Source organism: Pinus tabuliformis, chromosome 7 (assembly GCF_031772625.1).
Source record: "Pinus tabuliformis cultivar Carrire ecotype Pingquan chromosome 7, CPIR1, whole genome shotgun sequence".
Taxonomy (NCBI): domain Eukaryota; kingdom Viridiplantae; phylum Streptophyta; class Pinopsida; order Pinales; family Pinaceae; genus Pinus; species Pinus tabuliformis.
In genome coordinates this window covers 1,289,928,399-1,289,945,083 of record NC_142293.1, presented here as the reverse complement: position 1 = coordinate 1,289,945,083, position 16,685 = coordinate 1,289,928,399, and positions in this window count along the sequence as shown.

Below are 16,685 nucleotides of genomic sequence, written 5' to 3'. Positions count from 1 at the left end.
TTTGTGAATTTGAAGGTGATTTTTTTATTTTCTTTACAAGTAAAAAGTTTCCATCCTCTGTATGTCTAAAACCTAAGTTGTGTACCTCTACATTATATGATAAGGTTTAAATCAATGGGAAGATGAGGGCAATCTTGATTGATTAGTTGATAGAGATACAATTTTTTTTTGCTGTTGTTGTGTTTTAGTAAATTTAATTTATATTAACTTATATTTACCAAATATTTAATACATTCAATGTTTTTTATGTTTAAATTTTTCAATAATTTAATTTTATATTATATTAATAAATTTACACTTTCACAAAAACTAATAAATCTAGAATTCAAATATATATATATATATATATATATATATATATATATATATATATATATATATATATATATATATATATATATATATATATATATATATATATATATATATATATATATATATATATATATATATATATATAACGTGTGTTTTGAATGATTAAGATCTTCTAGAAAATCACATGAAGGATTATTGGTCGAGGCAACCTCAATCTAGGTTTATCATCCAGACCAGGCTGAGGAGCAAGACCAATAGATTGCTAAAATATATCTCAGAGATGCAACGCTCAGTATCCAACGTTCACAAAGGTCAGTATCCAATGTTCACAAATCAGGAACTACCGAAGCATCTCTATAGTGTTTGAGAAACTTTAGGTTTGTGATCTTCTTCGCAACCTTCAACCTTATTCATTCAAAAAGACTAATATTGATTGTAACATCCCTCCCATATAGGGATAAAATCTCAGATTGGATCCTTATGTGATTCATGATATAATGATTAAGATCTTTTGGAAAATCACATGAAGGATTATTGGTCGACTCGTTTCAAACCTCAATGTAGGTTCATCATTAGGACCAGGCTGAGGAGCAAGATCAACAGATTGCTAAAATATATCTCAGAGATGCAATGGTCAGTATCCAATGTTCACAAATCAGGAACTACCGAAGCATCTCTACAGTGTTGGAGAAACGTTAGGTCTATGATATTTTTCGCAACCTTCACCCTTCTTCGTTCAAAAAGACTAATATTGATTGTAACATCCCTCTCATATAGGAATAGAATCTGAGATTGGATGCTTCTGTGATTCATGATATAATGATTAAGATCTACCGGAAAATCACATGAAGGATTATTGTCAAGACCAAGTTGAGAAACAAGATCAACTAAATTAATTTAAAATGAATATATATATATATATGATAAAATATGTTTTGTTTTTAAATTAATTTTTAAGTATAATGTGATGTTAAATTGTTGTTGATAACAATTTTCCCCTTTAAAAAGTGTAGTACCTTTTACTCTATATAGAACTTATTTAGAAAAATACGTGATTAGTACATACATATTAGAGATGACAGCCATTAACTTATTAGAGATGACTTATTATTAGCGTCATTGTTATTTATTGGACTATAGACTGTTTTTAGAAAGTGTAGTACCTTTACTCGATATAAAACTTATTTGGAAAGATACGTGATTAATACATACAGTCATTAACTTATTAGATTATTTGGAAAGATACTTGATTAATACATACAATCATTAATTTATTATAGATGACATGTTATTAGCGTCATTGTTACTTAATGAACTTTGGAGTGTTTCTAGGTGCAACAAAAATTATTAATAATTTTTTTTATAAAATCATTTCATAAGAAGTATGAATAAATAATCATATTAAATGTATATGACGAAATAATTGGATAATAAATAATTTTTTTTGGAACATGAAAATGCAATTATGATATTTACTATTGTATTTAAACAAAATATCAAAAAATGTTTGTTGACTTGATTTGATTTTATTGAATTGAATATTTTATTTATTTTTTAACATTTTATTTTGTTAAATATTAATAATTTTATTTAAGAATGTATTTTATAAAAAATGAAAATTTTGATTTGCTTATTTAATTTTATTAATATTTTTTATTATTGATAAGTAATAAAAGTTTGAGAAAATACATTACCAAAAATATAATAAGTTACACAGTTACACTAATATCAACTCAAGTAATAAAACAATCTATACAAAAAAGCACAGTGACATAGTGACTTTGCTTTAATTTCTAATTTTCTGCAGGGGCTCCTGTCACGAGCTTGCAACTTGCTGTGCCTCTTCGTTAGTGTTGATGGCCAACTCCTGGTGAACCAGTGGTGAACCTACTCAGATCTTTCACACTCTTTCGGCTTAAACAACGGCTTCCACGCCCACCAACAGCCTCGGTGTCCCTTCGATCCTTTGGCGAACTTCCTGCAAACTTCGGACGAAAGCTCAATAGAAATACTATCACAACAGACTTTTTAAATTACAGAGATACTCAATTGCAGAAATATGGTGTACTCATTTCATTGCAGAAACTCAAAGTATTACAGAGAGAGAATTTCTTTACAGAGATTGATTGTCGTCTCTTTTACCGGACTGTATACCATTCATAAAGAACAAGTAATACTGGAGGCTACCTGGCGATAGACAGACTCTGCCTCAGTCTATAATCAAAAGTCTAAAGCATCTCTGAATACAGCAAAAAACAAAAATGTCTCTTTGAGGCAATCATACACACTAATGTGAACCCATTGATTTTATCATATGGAGACGTTGCATCCCCCGATCATTATCTCTACTACCAAGAAAAGCGATGTAACGATGTAAAAGGAGGCCAAAGTCATAATGCATGAGCTGTCAAAAATAATATTGGAAACTGACCAACGTCATTTTCGCAGGAAGCATTTTACATTTCTGGCAAATTTTATCGTCTATCAATATAGTTGAAAAATTATACCATTTTCCATGGTTGTGATCTGTGTTTCATGGTTTTGGAATGCTTATATTGAGTAGAAGGGTAGGATTTGGTTGGTTGTAATCAAATTTCCATATTTTTTCACTTTAATCTGATAATATTTTTTGAATGTTTTATAGATGTCAAAGTATAAGTTGCAGATAATATTAATAATAGAGAAATAATGACGAGATGAATAATTTAAAGAACATGAATTTACTTGTTTAAAGACTAATATTGTGTAAGATATTAATAATAGAGAAATAATGATACAATGAATAATTCATATAACATGAATTTTATATGTTTAAAGACTAATATTGTATAAGTTAAGGTATTTTATTTATCAAGAAGAAATTTCAGCTTACAACCCACTCCACCCATCTTCTGGGCTGCCTTGATATATCTAGGTTTACAACCCACTCTAATAATCTCTTTCACTAAGCTAGATATATTTTATCGTGGGGTCATTACATTTGTTATATAAATTTATATAAGTTTTAAAAATGAACAGTGTTATTCAAGCTTTCAAAATATCCACATGATGTAATTTTTTGTTTTTTTACAATTGTTTTTAATTTTGTTGTCATAAATTCCCCCGATCGGGATGAGTGCGGTGTCAAAGGTGTCGGGCCTGAGTGGACATGGACTGGACAATGAAATTCATTGCAACCGCACCCCACATGCTCAAGGCAGGGAGTGTGGTGTCCTCTGCCTTGATTGCATGGGAGGTGGGCTGGCAAGGTGGCGTAGGGCGACATAAGGGAAGGTGGCGAAGGGGGAAGGTGTCTTGGATGTGCAGGGAAGGCGTAAGGTATAGCGGGGAAGGAAGTAGAAGCAAAGTAGAAGGGAGGAGAAGCAGCGAAGGCTGAGGGCAAGCGTCGACCATCCGGTATGTAGTCTGGCCCTGGCACTGTTTAATTCGTATGCCTTCGTTGGGTTCTAAGGGAAATCCCATGAGTTGGAGAGAAAGTTGTTGGGAAGGAGCGAGGGGAGCGAGGCCACTCCAATGAGGCTCAGCTTAACCAGGGAGAAACCAGGGTAGACAAGCAGATATTTCGCCTAGCTCTGCACTGTTTTGACTCTGCTCTTGAGCAGAAGCTGGGGCTATGACATGGTGGGCACCGCGAGGAGACTCAATACAAGGCTGCTCTGGAGTGACCAGCCTTCGAGTTGGGATGTTAGCAGGGTGGGAAATTGGCTGAGCAAACCCGAGAAAACGGCAAGGCAGGACCATAGGGGAATTTCCAGGGACCCCGGGGGCATGAGAGGCAAAGAGGTGAGCTAAAAACGGACTGGAACTGGAAGGTAGAGGCAAGGGTCTGCGGGTATGGGAGCACTAGCAGCACCTGGCTACAGATGGGTCTGTGAGCTAGGATATGGCTGCAAGAGGGTGACCAATCCCAGAACCAGGGTAAGGGCGTGAGGTAGGGAGATAAGCTCAGGGACTCCTGCCTAATTTCCATAACCATTGCCCACCTGTGGGCACAAGGGTGCCTCTACCCGATGTAAGACAAGCATGGTAGTGAAGTCTGGATATCACATTTGCACTGCGTTGCGATGAAGGATGTAGTGAATTTAATGATGTCGAACTGTATACAAGTTATAAGTCGGCAGGGCATGGCTCCAGCACGATGTGGCTGTGGTTGGGGCAACAAAGGCCCGAAACCCCAGGCAACCAAATTCCCAAGCAGGACGGATGGCCGTAGGGGTCGCAAGGTCGTCGAGCACATCATAGCTGAGGCAGCCAAAACTTACAAAAAGGAAGTGGATGAGGGAATCCGAAAATTGATAGATGGTTGGGAAGGCCAGGTGAAGAAAGAGATGGAACCAGATGACGAAAATGAGGTTTGGACAACAATGGTGCTTGACCCAAGAACCACAAGAGGGTGAATTACATAGTTTAAGCACACCCTATACCTGTATTTTCTGATGAAAAGTCTGCTAGGCAAAGCACTTGAGAAAATTTCTACGGGGATGGAAGTTACCATGCAGGGCCCTCCCAACTACAAGAGAGACATGGAGAAGATCCTATTCCAGCTACATAAACAGGATGTTAGGATGGACCGTATTGACAAATGCATCCCATGCATTGGGGAGATCTTTGGAATTCCAAAAGAAACTGCAGAAGATGCTGCCCTGGTAGCCTCTGACACTAAGGAGCAGAATGACAAGCAAGATTAGTCTACCTATGCTTAGATTTTGTTTATGCAGATAGCATTTAAATTTTATGTTGCATATGTTAGATGTTATACTTATGAAGTTTGTTATCATGAGATTGAAACATACCTAGCTCTACTAGAAAAACTAAAGAAGTTATGTTTCTGGATGGCGTATAATGCTGATCGATGGCAAATAGACTCGGTTTCTCCTCGGGGCGAGTTGAGGCCACCGAGTAAAACTATGTGGTGTAAATTTGCTTAATATACATAATAGAAAATAGACGGCCCTACCAAGCATTACAAAAAAAATTGTTGTCACAAATTCTAAGAATCTTCACGTCCACAACAATTTACTGGATATCTTTTCCAAGCCCTTTCATCACCTCTTCTATAAACAAAGGTAAGGTAGACACCACCACAATTTCTATTACAACGTTGAATTTGTAAACATGTCTACAATTTTTCTTGAGAGCGGACCGTCTTAAGAGATACTCCACCTCTATCAATAATTTGTGTTACAAAATGATACCAAATATCAATACGCCTAGTCTTACTATGATAATATGGATTATCACAAAATGTAGTTAAATCATCCTACATTCTTCCAAGCTCACCCAAAAGGCCCATTCAACCAAATTTCCTCCTTGAAAGCATGTGAATCAAGAATATATTTTGCCTTGGTAGTGGATAAAACAATTGTTTCTTGAAGCTTTCACTTCCAACTAATACATTCTCTTGCAAGAGTAAACACATAACCTCAAGTGGATCTCCTATTGTCCAAATTACCTGCCAAATATAAATCAACATTACTGCTAAGAAAATCACTACAATAATTAAATTTGTTGCAATAATCAATTATTCCTATAAGATACCAAATTGCTTGTTACACTTCATTTCAATACTCTCTTTCCAGATTTTCCATGTACCTGCAAGCAACACCCACTTCATATAAAATATCTTCTATAGTATATATCATCGCATACATCAAACTTCTTACTACATTAGCATATGGTACATGAGACATATAATTCTATTCTTCCTCATTACTAGGAGATAAAACTAAAGAAATCTTAAAATGAGAAGCTAAAAGTATATTTATAAGTTTCATATTATTTATTTATAAGTTTACAAGTATTTTATTGTTATAATCCTATTGTGAAAACTCAAGCTTACAATTTTTCTTGTATATATGTATTTCTATGCCTATGATTTGTTTTTCTACCATTATATCCTTCATATCAAAGGTCCTAGCCATATGAGTCTTTGACATGCTGATATCATTCTAGCCATATGAGCCTTCAACATGCTGATAATATTCTCAAGGAAGAGTTTATTTTTATGCTATATCTAAAAATATGCAAACTTATAGTTATTTTCCAGCCCATAATAATTTATCTATTTTCCATTTATCCTTTTCTCATTGTGATAATACTAATGGGGCTTATGATGGATGTAGATTCGAAGATATTTTGTGTGGTGGAAATTCTTCCAAGTAGTTGTTGTAATATATGAAAGTACCATAAGTGGTTTTTTCGGATTTAAATGTCATGAATTTAGTATTGATAGTATTAGTGGCCATAATGACTCCTAGCCAAAAGAAAAACATCGGTAACATAAAGAAAGAGGGTTACAACTAGTATTTGCACCACATGTTGCAAAGGAATGACGTAAGGCATAAATTTGAGAAGAATGACACTTGATATTGAAAATTATCATCAAATTTTGGTAGCAGCATCATGATAGGTTATATGAAATCGATAGAGTTGTGAATTTATCCTTTCATCCACTAGTCCTTAGATAAGATGCCCACTAGTCATCCTGGTCAGCTCTAGATGTGATGTCGGGAGAAACAATTTATAGTCAAAATATTATTGCAAGGCCATTTAAGTTATATTAGACAAAAGAATATATAGTGTTCAATTTCAGCCTTTAAAAGAAAATATACCCTGTCCATGAAGCTATGTAGTCCATTACCTTTTCCATTTATCTAATTTCTCCTTTAGTTCTTTCGTTGTATGCAATCTTGGGTGCCCAAGTTCCAGGACTCTAGTCACCCCTGCCAAATCAGAACTTTTTTGTTGTTAAAGAATTTCTTTTTTGATTAAAGATAGATTATTGTTTATAAATGATTCTTAGCCTTCACCTAGTGAATAGAATATAGGGTGGTCTACCTTGCTAAGAGCTTCACTCGGTTTTGAGTACTTGTATTGTTTTTATATGAGGTCAATACAAAAGTCTATAGCCATGAATGGAAAAAAAATTCATGAAGCTATACCAAGGATTTGTGCCACCCTTATAGTAGTTATCATATTTCAAATGGTCAATTCCTTGTATGGTAATGATTGCATGTTGCAACAAAAATCTATCAAGAAGGTGATCAAATTTATTAACATCAAGTTACCTATAATGCAAATGTTTGGGCATCTTGTTTCTTGTGTCCTAGTGGCTTTACTGCATGTATTGTATATGGAATATACCAAATTAATAAAATTTAAAATCAATCTGAAGTGACAAGTAAGACCAGATGGAATTAGATTATAGATATAATATAACATATGGTTTTGATCGATATAGCATTCATCTACACTCGTCTAGAACTAGAATATATTTCAAGATTGAGACCCTTAAGAGTCCATGAAATTTTCTACATCCTTGATGCCCCAAGGAAATGTTGGGGATTGGAGATTGACCTGACAATATGCAGTAAGCTCTACTTTTAGCTCATCAATAATTCTAGGTTCCAACTAAAGAAACTAATCTACAACAAGTGGATAATTTTTCTCTATCTATAATTCTATTACAATCCCTGAGCATCATGGCTATGCTCACACCAACAATCATCTGATTGTCCATTAACACAACCAGTTTAACAAAATAGAATTAGCTAGACCCCCTTTCCAACCACAAATTTGACTAGAATCCAACAGGAATTTCAGGCATAGTCAAAGTTCTCTATGGTGGAATGATTCCATTGGTTTGTTTTGCCTAATTTTAAATTAAACCATATCATCCAAAACAGTCAGAGTTCCAGATCAATCAACACTCTGACTGAATTGTACATCATACTTCAGCAAGGGAGTGAAGTCTGCTATAGGTTTAGGCAGCTCCTATAAACAACCATTTATCACTAAAGTCTAAGGTCGTTTATGAACATCCATTTAACACTAACAGCTGGCATAGATCAAATTTTAAACTATTGGCCATTTAAGTTATATTAGATAAAGGAATACATATTGTTCAATTTCAACATTTAAAATACAATATACCTTGTCCATGAAGCTATGCAGTCCGTTACCATTTCCATTTGTCTAATGCTCCTATAGTTCTTTAGATGTTTGCAATATTGGGTGCCCAAGTTGTAGGACTCTGGTCACCCCTACGAAATCAAAATGTTTTTGCAGTAATGATTGCATGATGCAACAAAAATCTATTAAGAAGATGATAAAATGTATTGATAGCAAGTTAATGTAACATACTGTTGTAATGCACACACCCTGGGAGATGAAAATAATTTGTGATTCCAAAGTTGTACGATAAATGATAGAAAAATTGACCTAATTTTGACTCTCACATGATTTCATCCTTTTGCACATGCCTTGACAAGATGTTAGTTTCATCCTTTGCACCTATCCTGAAAGATGTTGGAAGGAAAGTTTGAACAAGAATTATATTTCCCAATGTCTTATATGTGAATTCAAATTCAACTTTGACTAGCACTTCTCTTCTACAAGTCCACATTCATCTCTTGCTAGAACGTCTAATTCAAATCCATACATAAATACATTAAGATAGAGAAGTACGAGAACATCATACCCAGGGCTAGTAAAGGGTATTCTCAAACATACTAAACAACTCCAGTATTCAAAACAATTGGGCTTACATAACTTACTGCAACACCGTAGTTATTCATGCATTAATGTTGAACTAAAGCTGAATTGGGCCTTCTATTCCTCACTTAGCAGGAAACTACTTGGACCATTCAAAAGTGATTTTTTGAAGCACGAATATTATAAGTTTAAACATATTACTGAACTTACACAAAGAAACCTTATTGTTTAGCCTTACTATTTTCCAACTGCATAAAATATAAATCCTAAATTTCCACCGTTTGATAACAGTAATTTACATATCGATCTCAAACTTTATGTAGTTTTCACACTAATGATCAGAAGACCTTTTAGTCCACCCCAAATACTAGGTAGTGATAGCTGGGGATGAAATCTGATCCTAGTGGGAGCCTAAGAGAACCTGCAAAGAGAAGAAACACGATTGCAAGATTTCTGCATAATGAGAATGATCAACATGCTACACTGTCTTTTGGTACAAATTTGGTAAAATACTCGAGATGGCCCAAAATTTCCTCAAGTATATGTTCTTTATCTTCCATATTCCAAACACGAACACGTTGTTAGCAATCATAAATCTACATGAGGCCATCGACTTATGCCAAATTATCCAAAAAGGGGTTGAGGTACGAACATTGCTTTCTTGCATGCTTATGAATCAACTTTTGAAGAAGCTTAGGAGTAGCTCCCTTAATTTTTGTAAGAAACTTCTAGCATAATTTAATAAAAACATTACTATTGATAAAACAGTCATTGAAAAATCAACATCAAGCCAGAAGCATCATGTTCTTACCCTTTGGTTTGAAGTTGAACAGAAGGGGCAGAGGGCGGCCATTGGGCAAGTGAGTATTGGGATCTTGAATCTCATCGAAAAAAGGGTGTATACAAGATTCAAGCTTTCATACAGTGGGGAAGCATCATGAACAACACTACACCTTTGACTGTGTTATCTAGAAAAATTTAGGGGAATTCAAGGCACATATAACAAATAATGTTGTTTGTCATGGACTTTAGGTTTACTAATTGGTCAACAGCTTCTGTAGAATAGGATCAGGGTTCCAGGAGGCTTAAAAATGGAGTCTGCAGATAAATGGAGAATTTTTTTAAAAGTGCAAGCACTGATATATGCAGTCTGATGGAATATGCAATTCTGGTTGCAACCTTTTACTACCCAAATAAATTCAGCAAGAGGGATAAGGTTGCACAGAGACTATGCAAAAATATTTTTTAGGTACTCTGAGTGTGATGTTGTTACTTCAACTGAACTCCATGATGACATCATTGATAATGAGAAAGATCAAGAGGAAGTTATCACGGGTTGTCATGATAAAGACAATGACAAAGTAACAATAACACTGGTGAGGCAGATGGAAATAAGGTAGCAATTACAGTTATGATAAGGTCGAAACCCTCACCAAAGAGATTGAAGAAGAATCCCAAGTTCTGATAGAGGTCTTCAGGATCAAAGATACTTGCAGAGCCAGAAACACTAGCTCATCTGGGTTTGCATAACATACACTTCAGTTAGTGTAAATGTGATCTCCAACTTAAGTTGATTTGGCATCATCAAGCAATTCAATGAACCTAAGGAAATCCAAAACTCTGGTAAAGCTGCAATGTCATTTATCTGGATACAGACAACACATCAAAACATGAAAGGAATTTTCTCTTCTACTCCTTAACATTTTGATATGGCATACTCTCAGGCTAGGCACATAGGACTGAGACTTCAAATCAACAAAAAAGGGAGAGGAAGGAATCCCAAAGAAAAAACCTATTTTTTTCATCTCAATCTTGGAGCTCCAAAAATGTGAGAGTTCTAGACAATCTAGATTTAATTTTCCAATAGATCTAGATCTATTAGAAACAAACACAATGCAAATCAGGCCAGCACACAGGCTAGTCACTTCCTCCTCATCATAGGTTTTCACACTAGGACTTTACTTCCTCATCATCAGAGAATTTCACACCTCATGGAGCTGCCTCTTGACTACTTTACCTTTCAATATAGTGTCACTATATCCCGTTATTCATCCACTGACGATGATGTTGTGACATTGGCCTACCATGCAATAGTTCAGGCCCTGTTTAGGTAGGTCTTGCAATTTCATTACATGAACTATACACTTCTTCTGGGCTGCAAAAGCATCATTACTCCATTAGTTACCAAGTTCATGAGCTAGCATCCACTTCATAATTTACTGCTATTACAGTAAACAAATTTTAAAATAAAAATACATTCCAACAGGCTACAAACCATTTTCTATTCATTGATATCCTTTCTAAATCTGCCATTTGCAGATTTGAACTTCAATTTAACATATGCATCACCTGGGAAATTTGGTTTCTGCTGTACAAATACACAAAAGAATGTTTAAAAACATTTCACTATATTACAAATAGCTTCAAATAAGAAATGCATATTTCCCTACTATAAGCTTCGTCCAACATAGCTAGTTGGTACATAAGTTTTCCCCGTTAAGATTTTAAAAAGCAATTGTGGATCAGTAGTAATTAAGATTGTGAATCAATAATATTTTTCAAAATAGAGAAAAACTATCGGTTACATAATACCTAAAAAGAAAGGAATGCTCTTTTAACACTGGATTATCCATAAATTTATAATCCACAAATTCGTTTTCAATTTAGCTTTTACACCCTAGTTTTCTTACATTTTCTCGATATCCCTTGCAATCTGAAGATATTGGAGGTCTATCAGGGCCATCACTAGTATTTATATGATGTGAGCTACTCATTCTATGGCCAACCTGTATTTGAGCATTTCTTTTCACAACCCCTGGTCTTTGTCTGTTTCTTGCTTACCACAAGGACTGTTATACCTTGTCAGATTATTGTGGTGAGCTAATAGATTTATTTTATGGGGTCGTTCTACTGTGTATTTATTTTCATCATCAGCATCATTATATTTATATTTAGCATTCTTAGTCTTTGCGTAACATTAATATCTACATCTATTACAGAAAACAATGTCAATGATGATCACAAGTCATAAATAATAACAAATAAAACTAATGGATTCATAATAATGGGTTACGTATTATGAATTCCAACAAAAAATATATTTAGAAAGTGAGGCAAGAATAACTTACTCCCATCATCATCCATGCAATCAAAGATATTAAATTCCAAGCAAATACAAGAAGCATAAAACCATATAGTCACAAACAAGCTCAGAATCAAGGTATCGATACCAATTAGAATTGTATCAATTTCTTCCAAAGACAAACAATGTTCCTTTTATATTCAACTTTGGTTTGTTTCTCAATGTTCTTGAAGATGAGATATCATTTGGCCATGGAAGAAACCCTGAATCAAGCATAAATTATATGATATCGAAAAAAGACCTCAAGACTACTAGGCTTCTTCCATGACCAAGTGACATCTCACCTTCAGCCACATTGAGGAAGAGAGCATACTAAACACATATTTGAAGACTACCTAAGATATTCAAAGTTGTCTAGGTTGTCAAAAATGAACCCTCACCAAATGGGGGTGAAGGGAGTATATTTTCATCATCTACAGAATCTGGCAAGGTACCTACAACATGCAAAATGATGATTATGAACAAAAATCCCTTCTAGTAAAGCATAGGAAAAACTTCAGTAACTTTGGCACATTACCATGCCTGCAATTGTTGCCACAACGGTATTAACAACAATCTTCACCCTTTCTTCAAGTTATTTCCTGCCATTGCAGTATACCACAGAGAAGCAATAAGCACGTTTAAGCCTTTAGTAGGTATGTAGGTAGGTCCAAGTCAGCGTAAATGAAGCCTTAAAAGTTGCTTATTTTACTTGTGTTACGATAACTTCCCATAATGCAACATAAAAGAAACTGATGTTGTGACTAAACACTACATTTCTGCATAACCATACGTTGGAATTCAGAATTAGATTATCGATGCTTCCAATATTGAACCAGGATGTTTTCGATTCAAATACCTGATAAGCCTTTTCACCATAGACCAAATTTCCTTTAAAGTGTGCTTCTACAACCAGTTAACTTATTTCCCAATTTCAGTTACCTGGATGGAATAAACCATTGCACATGTGGGATATTGAAGAAGATGGAAAAGCGATGTGTAACCTTGCATCACATTTGAAAGAGCTCCTCTCATCCCTATTTTACATAAAATAGGGAAATGTGTTCAACTCTGCCATGGAGCACATTTTTCAAATGAATGAAAAAGCATAATTTGAGGGTATCCACTGTGATTTGCATCAATTCCATTCTTCTCAAGCACTTGTATAATTGTCTATTAGACTGCAATACAAAACAAAAGGGGATTGATTTTTTACAGAAATGAGCGAACCCTTGTGTATGCACTTTTCAAAACTTGTTATTGTTTCAATAAAATATGCATGAGTAGTTATGAAACGTATGTTTAATGGTTGCTAACGAAAAAAAAACTATCAAAGTACTATTGATGTATGAGTTGATCCAATAAAACTGAGTGATATTTAACTCAAAACAAACACTACCTCATCTAGGTTTGCAAGAACGTCTTTGATTCTGAAGACCTTCCTAAGAAACCGTGATTCTTCTTCAATATTTTGGGCGAGGGATTTGGCCTCATCATAGCTGTAATTGCAAAGCATGTTCCCATTTTCCTCGCCAGTGGTGCTATTTATTTTGTCATTGTATTTATCATGACATCCCCTGATACCTTGATCATCATCTTCATCATCAATAATTTCATCATAGGTCGCAACCAAAATAAGAGCATCACACCACAACACCTACAAAACCTAGATGCCTACAGTCTATGTGCAACCCTACGTCCTTGTGAATTCACTTGGGAAATCAGAGGCTGCAACCAAGAATTTATATTCAGTCAAACTTGATATATCAATCCCTGCCGCTTTAAAAAACAATTCTCAATTTCTCCACAAAATCTGTTTTTTAGCCCCCCGTGAAACCCTAATCATATTTCACAAATCTTGGATCAATCAAGAAAGTTAGAATCCACAACAAACATTGCCTATTAGATTAACCTAGGGGCATGAATGTATGGATCATTTATCTCATGACCAAATGTAGCTGCACAAACCACCAAATTTTCCATCCAAAACCCAAAATTGTGCCTTGAATCTCCCTAAATTTACCGAGATAATAGAGTGAGAAGGCAGAGTGTAGTTGTTGTTGACACTCTCCTGCTTATGAAATTGAAAAATCTTTAAAAACAGGCGCTGATAAAAAACAATTTACATTAGGATTGGATTAAAAAAATGATGGGTAGAAATAAATGATACTGTAACTCAAGATTTTAACATAACTATTCATTTACAAGGTAATATATACATGAGTATTGACAAATAAAAATGACGCTATAAACAGAAGAATCATAGTGCCATGAAATCCATTCATTCATTTATTCTTAAGACCTCTGTGGAAAAACACAACAATAAAACACGAAAATAAAACATGCTTGTCTAGGAAAAAAATAGAATGGTGGGAGCACCAACTCTAATTTGCTTTGCATTTGCGTAGACACACAAATTGAAACAGTCCAATAAACTGCATGCAACCCTATTTGGAAGTTATAGTGATAGACAAGTAAACAGAAATAACATAAATAACAGTATGGAACCCAATCAGATCAACATTGACCAGACCCTGTAGAATCTGTTCACGCACCAGAAGAGTGCGGTAAATCTGAAAGGAGGCAAATGGGTTGTGAAGGAAGAAAGTTATCTTCATCTTATTGAACCTCTTTCACAGAAATGTCGGAAGAAGCATGAGATAGTAATCATGGATCCACATAGAATCCTCATCAGGGCTAATGACCTCCATGACCCTATCAGCACAGATTTTATTAACAGAAAGATATGCCTCACCAACAAATTCTTCAAAAGGTTCTTCAAAAGATCCAGTAAGGGCGATCCAGTATCGTTGAGCAAGGGAAATCCAGGTAGTGTCGAGCAAGGCAAGATTGTTGTGTTGCGTGGCCAGTCGCGATTCTTATAATTTCTAACTAAATCTAATTTAATACTGGTGGAATCAATGTGATGGCTCAAATAATGTTAATCGTCTAACACCTAAATCAAGGGCCCACGAATGGACACGTAGCCTGAGAGGAGAGTTGATTTTAAAGGGGAATGCCTTACAGCGTAACAATACTATTGAGTGATGGGTCAACACAACCTATATCTTCAAGTAATAAAAAAACTAAGAGTGGAAAAAAAATAGAGTTAAAAAAATTATGAAAAGTGTTGCTAAGTATGAGAGAGTTGTGAAATGTTTTCATGCTCAACATGAATCTGAAGCATATTGTATTTATTTGAACAATTGTTTGCTGCACATATCAACAATCTTATGTTAAAAATGGTAGTGAATTACATCAATTATGAATATTAAAAATATGGAATATATTAAATGTAAAAACATGATCCCAAAGAACTTCAAACACTAGGATAAAAATAAAAGAAATGTAATTTTTTGGAATTGACTTTTGAAATAATTCATAGCTCCAATTTTGAACCATCTAATGTGGTTCATCATCAGGACCAAGATTAGAATATGAATATGATAAGCATATATTTGTCAATATAATAAACATATATTATTAAAGGAAAATAAAGATATATGATAAATACTTATTATTAAAGGAAATTCTATAATAAAATGTATCATCAAATTTAACTTTCATTTTCTAAAAATGTCACGTAATCATTATTATTTTTCATAATTCTAGATCTTTCACCAATAAAAAGAGAAATCCCTTAAATGTAAAATAGTTTTTTTTTTAATATATTCCAATTGATGCCTAATAAATTGGCATTGCATGATATTTGTGTGATTAATGCCTTTTCAAATATAATATATCAACTACATCTTGAGTTTTTCTTTAATATCTTTAAACACAATAAATTCAACATTCATGGATAAGCTCATCTTCTTTAGAATTTTATAAAAAAAAAACTAAAAAATATAATTAAAAAACAAATTATGTTATATTACCTTATATAACTATAATATAACTATTTATTTTACAGGTGAGAAATGAAATTTATTTAAGATTTAAGTAAAACCAAAACACTTAACCTTATCATCTACACTGAATATTTATTTATTTATTTATTTATTAGAGTAGTTTACTATTTTACAAGATAGGATTCAAAACAAGTGAGGGTGATTATTAAGGTTTGAATTTAGTTTATTAGAATCTAAAGAGATATTAAAAAATTTTACAATTTATTTTTATATTTAAAACAAAAAAAATTACAATAATTTTATTGAAATAAAAGTTAAAAAAAATATAATATAATAAATATTTTGAAATTAAAATTTTATTTAACTATATATAAAATATGATTAGATTTTTAACTCTATATATATATATATATCTGTATAAAATCTCTCAATATATAAATAAAAATATATACCCTATTATATATAAATGAAAATATATATATAAACGAAAAGCTCTCGATATTATATATCAACTACATGCCCTCAAAAAAAATAAGTATTAAAAAATCTAAAACATCTCTGAATACAGCAAAAACTTCACTTTGCCATCCCCTGTCATTAGGAGTAGTACCAACTCATACTGCATGAAGTCTTTGGCTGGCTGCCTTGGAGAAGAGATCAAAATATGGTAAACTGACGAACGTCGTTTTTGGCGAGAAGCGAAAATGATTACACCGCATTTTACATTTCTGGCAAGTCTATCAATATAGTTGAAAAATGGCTAAGGCTTTGAAAGGAAAAATGGCATTTTTGGCACATTTATTTATGAAAATAATGGAAATTAGGAGAAAAGGGAGGTGAAAGGTCACAATTTGCATGTGAGGAGGAAAATGAAGAAAATAGAGATCTCATTCATAAAAGGCTTC